Source organism: Neofelis nebulosa, chromosome 7 (genome assembly GCF_028018385.1).
Source record: "Neofelis nebulosa isolate mNeoNeb1 chromosome 7, mNeoNeb1.pri, whole genome shotgun sequence".
Lineage (NCBI taxonomy): Eukaryota > Metazoa > Chordata > Mammalia > Carnivora > Felidae > Neofelis > Neofelis nebulosa.
The window spans coordinates 16,672,156-16,681,026 of NC_080788.1; positions in this window are offsets into that span (position 1 = coordinate 16,672,156).

Here is an 8,871-nt window from a genome sequence, read left to right on the forward strand (position 1 = left end):
TTAGTTCCTTATTTCTAAATACTTCAGTGATTTCTATTTTTATTTTTCCTATAACTCATATGTTATTAAGAAGTGTGTTTTACATTTTACATTAGAGTTTATGATAGGCAGAGTTGAAGATGTCCTTCAGTGACCCCACCTCCTGGTATACATGCTTTTCTGTAGTCCCCTCCCTTTGAGTGTGGCTTCTAGAACTCCTCTTCAAGAATCCCCTTCTAATAAATATATTATGGAAAAATGATAGAATAGCCCTTCTGAGGTTAGGTTACAATCAGACTGCCTTCTGTCTTGAGCACTCACTCTCTCTTGCTTGCTTACTTGCTTGCTCACTCTGAAGGAAGCCAGGTGCCATTTTGGGAGTTGCTGTTCCATGCGGCCTACATGGCAAGAAACTGAGAGAAGCTTCTAGCAACTGACTCCCGCCAATAACCATGTGAATGAGTTTGGAAGTAAATTCTCCCCAGACCTTGAGGTAACTGCAGTCCTAGCAGTGTGATTACAGTTTCTTGAAAGAATTTGAGTCAAGACTTCCAAAAGCTGTGCCTGGATTTATAGAAACTGTGAGATAAGAAATGTTTGTTGTTTTAAACACCAAATTTTGATCTGATTTGTTACACAGCAATTTTGGTTTGTGAAAGTGGAATGCTGCTATAATGAAAAACTGAAAATATGGGACTGGTTTTAGAACCACAGAGTGAGCTTTGTGGAGAGTGTTCATAAAAGCTTGAAGTGCCTTGGACACGTTATACCTAGAATTGTGGACTTTGAGGACACAGCTGATGGAAAACCCAAAAGACATAAAGAGGTAATAACTGAATGGTTTATTCTACTTCAATTCATAAACAAAGAAATAATTTACACCTGCTAATACAAGTATCTTTGGTCTTCCACAATGGTAATCACTATCAATAACATATATAATTATTGACTACATATTACTAATGTGCTCTTGCTAATTTCAAAGCTTGTAATCAAATGTAGGTTTTCTAGAAAAACTGAAAAAGTTTGAAAACTTTGTAACTTGATCTTGACAGCTTCCAAATATTTAAGGACCTCGGATGAGACTGGTGTTGATATTAACAAATATAAACTTTTGACATTGTGTAATGAAATGTGTTAATATTTGGATGACCCACATAACTTCATGATCCAATTTTTTTCCCAAAAAACAATGCATGATGTTACAAAATCATGCGTGGGTCAAAGAACCATTTAAAGTATAAGATAGGATACTGGATGTTAATATAGCAGAATTTGAAAATTTCACCAATATATCATCAAAACACCATATCCAAAAATATGTCTAAAGCCTGTTAAAAAGTCTCCTCTTTTCTAACGACGTATAGCTGAAAAGGAATATGTAATTCCTTTACATATTTCAACTGAAACTATATATCACAACTGATTGAATGCAGAAACAGTATTGAGACTCTTGCTGACTTTTGTAAGGCCAAACTCTAAGTAAATTTTTAAGTGTAAAGCGATGTAACTGTTATTGTTTAATTTTTTTTTAATTTTGGAAAATACAGCTGTTTTCATAAAAATAAATTATTTGTTAACATTAACGAGTTATTGTTACTTTTAAATGAGTTAATAGTTAATTAAATATTAAAATGTTCAGATTGATTTCTAGCATAGTAAATATCAACAGATAAAATCCACTTCAAGGAAAGAACTTTGCAGATGTCAGTAATTTTTAAGAGTGTAGGGTATCCTAAGACCAACATTTTTAGAACTATTATATTAGCATATTAACGACCAGGAAGAGTCCAGTGATGTAAAAACTTTCTTAACTTTTTGTTAGAGCCCAATGTTTTCCAAATTTTCCTAAATTCTCCTTCAAATGATATCCCTTCACCTCTAGCAATATATATTCTGTAAGATAGAGTTTTAAATTGTGTTGCATAGAAAATAGATGGAACCCTGTGATTCTTAAATCGCTAATCTTCAAAACCCAGACATCTTCGCAAAAAAATTCCTCCTTTAGTTCCATCATTTCCCCCAGAGAGTCTTCATGCTGTCAGCCAAAAGAGAATTTGTGATGCATACTGTCTTTTGTCTACTTGTGTAGTAAAGAATTTAGCCTTGACCAAAGAGAGGTCCGGCCTTTGCCCTTGGCTTCTGAGAAGTAATCTCTAAGCCCCTGGAAAGTCATGCCTGATAGGAGTTGTTTTCTTAGAGGCCTTGTTTCACACTGGATAGTCTAACAACGTGACTTAGGTTGGGCCTGATTGCACTAGAAAGACAAAACAATGTGATTTAGAATGGAGGCTTTGGGTCACACCCAGAGGGACTGGAGACTGGGGACTGAAGTCGGCTACATGGGCAGCCTTTCATGCCTACATAATGGAGTCCAAATAAAACCTCCAGACTCCAGGATTCAGGTGAGATTCCCTGGCTGACAGTATTTGTGCACATTGGCACACATCAATCCCAGGAGAGTAATTCTTTCCTGACTCCATGGACAGAAGACAATGGAGCGACACCTCCAGTACATCCCCGGGCTCTACCTTACATGCTTCTCTCCCTGGCTAATTTCAATCTGTATTTTTTCCTTGTAATCAATCAGAACCATGAGAATAATGGTTCTCAGTAAGTTTTATGGCTTTTTCTAGTGAATTAGTGAACTTGAGAGGGGTTTGGGGAAGCCCTCAAACTTGTAATTGGTGTCAGAAGTCAGGGTGGTGTTGGGTAGACCGTTCCCTGTAGCTTTGCAGTTGGCTATACTCTTTTGCACCACCCAGACCTTTGTAAAATAAAGAAAGAAAAAGAAGAAAATTATTTTGTTCACATAGCCGTGGAGACCTATTGATCTCAAAGACAGCAGATCTCTTTTTCAATGTCTAGTGTGATCTAGACTAGATATCAGTAATCCCTTTCCCATTGGCCAGTGATGAGTCTGGTGGTAGCCGTGGGTCCTACAATGAGATACAAGTAAAGTCTTGTAAGTGAAGCTTAAAGAAAAGCCTTTATTTTGTTACGTCAGAATGCAGATGTAATACCTAGAGTTATAGCAGCATTCTTGAAACCATTGGGCAATAAACCCAGAGATGAAAGCTAAGATGACAAGAATGGCAGAGGAGAAAGTCAGAAAGAGGCTTAAAAGAGCTGTGCGAGGTGGGTGGATGTCCTAAAAACAAAAAACAAAAAAACAAAAATAACAGCATTTGTCTCAGTTGACTACTAGGATGTATATTAAACATGTTTACAACCTGCTTCAATAAGCAAGTCCTCTGTTTTGTTATGGAATGTTCTTCATTAAACCTTTTTTTTTTTTTACATAAAATATTAGCTTAGAAAACAAGATGTTAAAAAAAGCATTTAACATGAGTATTTTCCCTCTCGAAATATAGTTGCACGTCTATCAGATCTGAAATATACAGCCAGAACGGCAAAGCAAAATTATTAAGTGAAAGGAAAATGTGAAGTCTTAGTGAACCAGTTAACAAGGGACCGGAGAGGGGGCAACATGTTATTACTATCAAAGAATAATTTATGTTAAGTTTATGAAAATTGCTAAGCTGTAAAATGAATGTACACATGAGAATTTACTTAAGAGACTACCCAAGTGCATTAAGATTCACTTGAGTTCTCTCTTAACCTTAAGCATAGTTTCTTCAAGTCTGAATTGTTCTTGTCTCTCTTCTAATTTGCTTCTCATTTTCTCCCACCTAAAGCAGCTATGCCCAAATGTCAAGCAAACTAGGTTTGGAAATCTGACATTTGTTTGGCATGATCCGTCCTGGGTTTTCTCAATACCACGTGAATGATCTGCTGGAGCCTCAATATGGCCTTCTAGTTGGCGGCGATCTCAAGAGGTGAGCTGGAAACAGGAGGGATTGAAGGAATGAGTCCACTCTCCTGCTCACTCTGCCTGTGGGATCCCACTCAAGCTGTGGGATCTTGGGTGAGTCTCAGGCCATTTCTGCTTATAATTGATGAATGGGGGAGAAACACCACTGGCTGGTAGCGATCCCCCATCTCTCTCTAAAAGTTACATTTGAAACTGCTATAAAAATTCTCAAAAACTCTAAATATAACTAACATTTTTATTAATGGTCCATTTTTATAATGGTCTAAATATAACTAACCATTTTATTAATGGTCCAGGTTTTTATAAACACCTATCCAAGAATTTTTGCACTCGGGCAAAATTAGAAAAGCAGTATGCATTTGGAATCGTCTTCAGATCTAGGAATTGCCTATGTTTCAACTCTTACAATCTTCCCTTCATCTAAATACATCCTCTAAGAAAAAATAACATATAATATCCTCTAACTTTAGAGTGACAATAAAAAGTTAGGAATATGCTGCTGAAGACAATTGCTGAATATTAGAATTAAGTCCAAGAAGAATGAATGCCAGATTGGCTGAAGTAGGATGTCCAAAGCCAAAGGTAGCCATTGAGATGATTAAAACAAAGACGTAGAGGTTAGAAAATTAAGGAACCAACAGGGCAGAGAAGCAGATTATAGGGGATACACTGTGAAGTGGCCCATTTAAAGGATGGCTGAGTGTTTACATAATTCCACAAAGACTTCTATGGGCAGTTGAGGCCCATTTGCAAATTTTGACCCCACTGAGTCTCAAGACATGAGATCTGGATTATAATTATTTCTGTTCTATCAGGATTAATAGTCTGCATTTAAGTTCTCAAGAGCATCATGTATATAAGGGCATCTGTGTCTACATAAGAATGAGATGCATTGTTAGGAAGATGTACAAATTTTGTAAAAGGAGATATACATAGTTTCTGAGTAAGAAGTATGGCCACCAAAGGGTCCAACCCTCAAAATTCTGGAGTAGAAGCCTGGTAAGAGGCCCAGAGAAGTAGGGTGGGATGAGGAGGGCAGAACAGAGGACACCCTCTGTGCGTTGGATTAATGAGGCTGTTGGACTTGGAGCCCCTCATCAACTGTCCATATCTGAAACTGCCATGAATATAACTAGAAGGCCAGGGACAGACTTAGGAAGAGAAGAGAATCATGCCAATCTGTGATTCAGGTGTGATTCCTCAAGCCAAAGAGACAAAGTCACTCTTCCTTGACTTAACCCAAATTAACAGAACTTATCATGGGGACTGGTCCCAGGTTGCCCAACAGAAACCCAGAGAAACTTTCCAAAACCACAAATTCCTGAGACCACACCACCCCACACCAACTGAATCTGGATCTCCACAAAGAAACCTATGAATCAGGGTACTACTGAATGAAAGTAAAAGAAGATCCGTCTTAAAGTGACTTAAATAAGACGAGTTATTATCTCACACAAGTAACTCAGGAGAGCTGTTCAGGGATGACCAACAAAACAACTCAGCAACATGGTGAGAGACCCAAGTACTTTCCGCACTACCTTCTGCGCTATGTTGCTTTTTCTCTACGTGGCAACCTCAGACTGGCCCCTCATGGTGACACAAGGGTTACTGCAGCTCCTATCTTTACACTACACGACCACAACCAGGCCATGTTCCTTGGTCCTCAGTTTCCCCATTTGACTTACCCTCACTCCCCTTTGGCCAGAATTGCATCACAAATCCGTTCCTAGATAACCCCTGGTTATTCAATAGAATTAGCATAATTTGTAACTAAATAAGATTCCCCATCCCGGATTTGGGCAGAACCCAGTCTCATCTGACGTATATAGCTGCCTTGTTTCCAAGTCGTGCTGTGGCGAGGTATCAGTTGGATAGGCGACCAAAAATGTCCATAATAACCTGCATTTTGTAAAGGTCCCCTGGTAAATTTTAGGCAGCACAGTTCTGTAAACAAGCCATTTCTTGAGTTCCTTAATTTCATTAGGCTGTATTTCGCTGCGTGATTAAATACTTAAGAGCAAAGAGTTGCAGGGTGGTCCTTTCTCCTATCCTGCACAGAACCCCACGCCAGTCCAGAATATGATTCATTTAGGAAGACCAGGGGGTATGACTGCTGTCCTGGTCGGTGATGGCTGCCTTCAGGGAAGGTGGCATGGCCCTCAAACAGTGCTACAAGCAGAGAATACAAAATAAAGGTTAGAGGCACCTGTTTCATTAGTACCCTGGAAGACCATTTTGTCGCTCCTACAAATATTGGGATTGGGGTGTGGGGACACTGCGAGACAACAGAAGTCCCCAGGGGTAGATTGGCGCAAGAGCAGAAAATACAAAGCTTATTGAGATGCATCTGTTTCAAGAGCAAGAGATCGTCTGGGACATTTTAGGAAGACAGACAAATAGATGCATGATACATGGATGAATAACAGCAAGTCTTCGTTATTGCAGATTCTAAATTTGCCATCTTTCCTACTTGTTAAGATTGATGTGGAACCCCCAAATCAATACCTGTGGCACTTTTGTAGTCATTTGGGGCAAAGTGACAAAAACTTGGAGTCACCTGACACCTGACCTGACAGTGACTCTACCTTCTTGTCAGCTCTCATACTGCAAACGAGTGTCCTTTTCACCCTCGATCTCACTAGTTTTTGTACTTGTGCTCCTTCCTTTGGTGATCGCATTGTTTAAAATGCCTTCCAAGCACAGTGCTGAGGTTCTGAGCAGTGTTCCTACGTGCAAAAAGGCTGTCTTGTGCTTCATGGGGGAAATATGGGTGCTCTATAAGCTTCACTCAGTCACAATAACTGTTAGTCGTGAGTGCAATGTTATCAAATAAACTATCTGTTGAATAAGATTTTTTTTAATGTTTATTTATTTTGAGAGAGAGAGAGAGCATGTGTGCATGAGTGGGCTTGGGGCAGAGGGAGAGAGAGAATCCCAAGCAGGCTCCACACTGTCAGCACAGAGCCCAACATGGGGCTCAATCCCACAAACCGTGAGATCATGACCTGAGCCGAAATCAAGAGCTGGACACAACCAACTGAGCCACCCAGGCGCCCCTGTTAAATACGATTTTTTAGACAAAAACACATATAAAAGAAGCTGTCTATTGATTGGTTGACAAAACTGTGACCAGAGACTCACAGGAACCCAACTCTGTATGTCCCTTAGGGGCAAGGGTTCTGCATTCGCCAAGTGTTCACACTTTATAGAACATACTACCATAAACAATGCAAATTGACTGTTTGTATGTGAGTGTGTGTGTGTGTGTGTGTGTGTGTAATATTAATTATACATAAATGATATATAATTTACTACATATAATCTTAATTAATAATTGTAAAAATATTATATATAATAAATATAATAATGAGAATTGACTGCATATATGTATACACAATCTCTCTAGAAGAATTTTTCTTTTTCATGCAGCATTATAATCCCTTTGCATTTCCCTGTAGTACCTCTGCAGTGTCGATATATATAACCTTCTTATATGCGAGGGTCCAGAATTTCATATAAGGGGTTGGCTAGGTGGGTTCTGGGTGCACAAAGAACAACAACAACAACAAAAAGGATGCTGTATTAGATAACCCAAAGACAATAACTAGAAGGGAAATGAGAAGTGGTTGTGGATATCGGAACGTGGGGGCAAGGCGAGGGGCTCCCTGGTGCGCAGGCTCTGAGCTCCAATGAGAGAACACTGCTTGAGGGGCTCAAACCTTTCCCACAGGCATACTGGGGTTGCTTCTGTCCGAGGCAAGTGACGTCAGGGGGGCAGGAAACTGCATTGTTGGAGTAACACTGAAATGGACAAGAGGCAAACAGGCAAGACCCAGCCGGTGCTTCCTTCTCCGGCCTTGCCAGGCCTCTCTACCGCCTCCTACTGGCAGAGCCTATAACAGGGGCTTACAGGGGACGCGGATAAAGCAGAAATATGGTTTTCGTCTCCCTCCCAGGATCACAGAAGGCAGGGTTGAGGCTGACAGTATGCAAAGGACTGGCATTGCATTAATCTCCTTCCCATCACATCCAATAATGTATATTCAGGGAAATATTATTCTAGTTCAAATTCACTCAAGAGACATCCTAAGTTATATATTACTATCTGCTCTTGGAATATGTGGCACCGAGCATTTTGAAAAAGAAAGAAAGAAAGAAAGAAAGAAAGAAAGAAAGAAAGAAAGAAAGAAAGAAAGAAAGAAAAACCAAAAAAACAACATTTTAAGATACAAAAGAATGTTGGCCTAATGATTACTCTTACATAGTCATTCTAAATTATTATCTCTTCATTAACTCAGAAATGTAATCGATCCGTTTCTGATATGCCTGCTATTAGTTTATAAGTCACTAAAAAAATTAAATAAATAGAGAGAGATCACAGTGCATTTACCTTCTTCTGTGTGTGTCTCATACCAGCCTTCGGACAGAACTAGTACAGTTCTGATCTGAAACACGAGAAAACAGAATAAGTAAACATACATCATATTTCAGAGCATTCTAGTCTTGGGTTTACTCTGCATTTCCTAACACTGTTTCTTACATGTGGGTTTAACATCTTTTAGTCAAGGGACTCCTGGGTGGCTCAGTCAGTTGAGCATCTGACTTCAGCTCAGGTCATGTTCTCCGGGTTCCTGAGTTCGAGCCCCATGTAGGGCTCTGGGCTGACAGTGCAGAGCCTGGAACCTGCTTTGGATTCTGTGTCTCCATGTCTCTCTGCCCCTTCCCCTGCTTGTTCTCTCTCTCTCTCTCTCTCTCTCTCTCTCTCTCAGAAATAAAAAAAGTTAAATAATAGTAATAAAAAATAAAATATTTTCATCGATGAAAAAGTGAGTATTTTCTGTTAAGTGACCATATCTGTAAGCTCTTGTCCTGTTAAGCTATAAAAATACCGTAGGAAAGAAGTGAAGAAATTCACCCATACTATGATCTTTATTAGCATTTCATCTCCTGAATAATTAAAAGATTGATTATGTTTTGTCAGCGATTGAGACAAAGTTTGCATCTGAAGAGAAGAGAGGATTTCATTTTCCAACTCTACTGCTTACTTATCAGCTTTC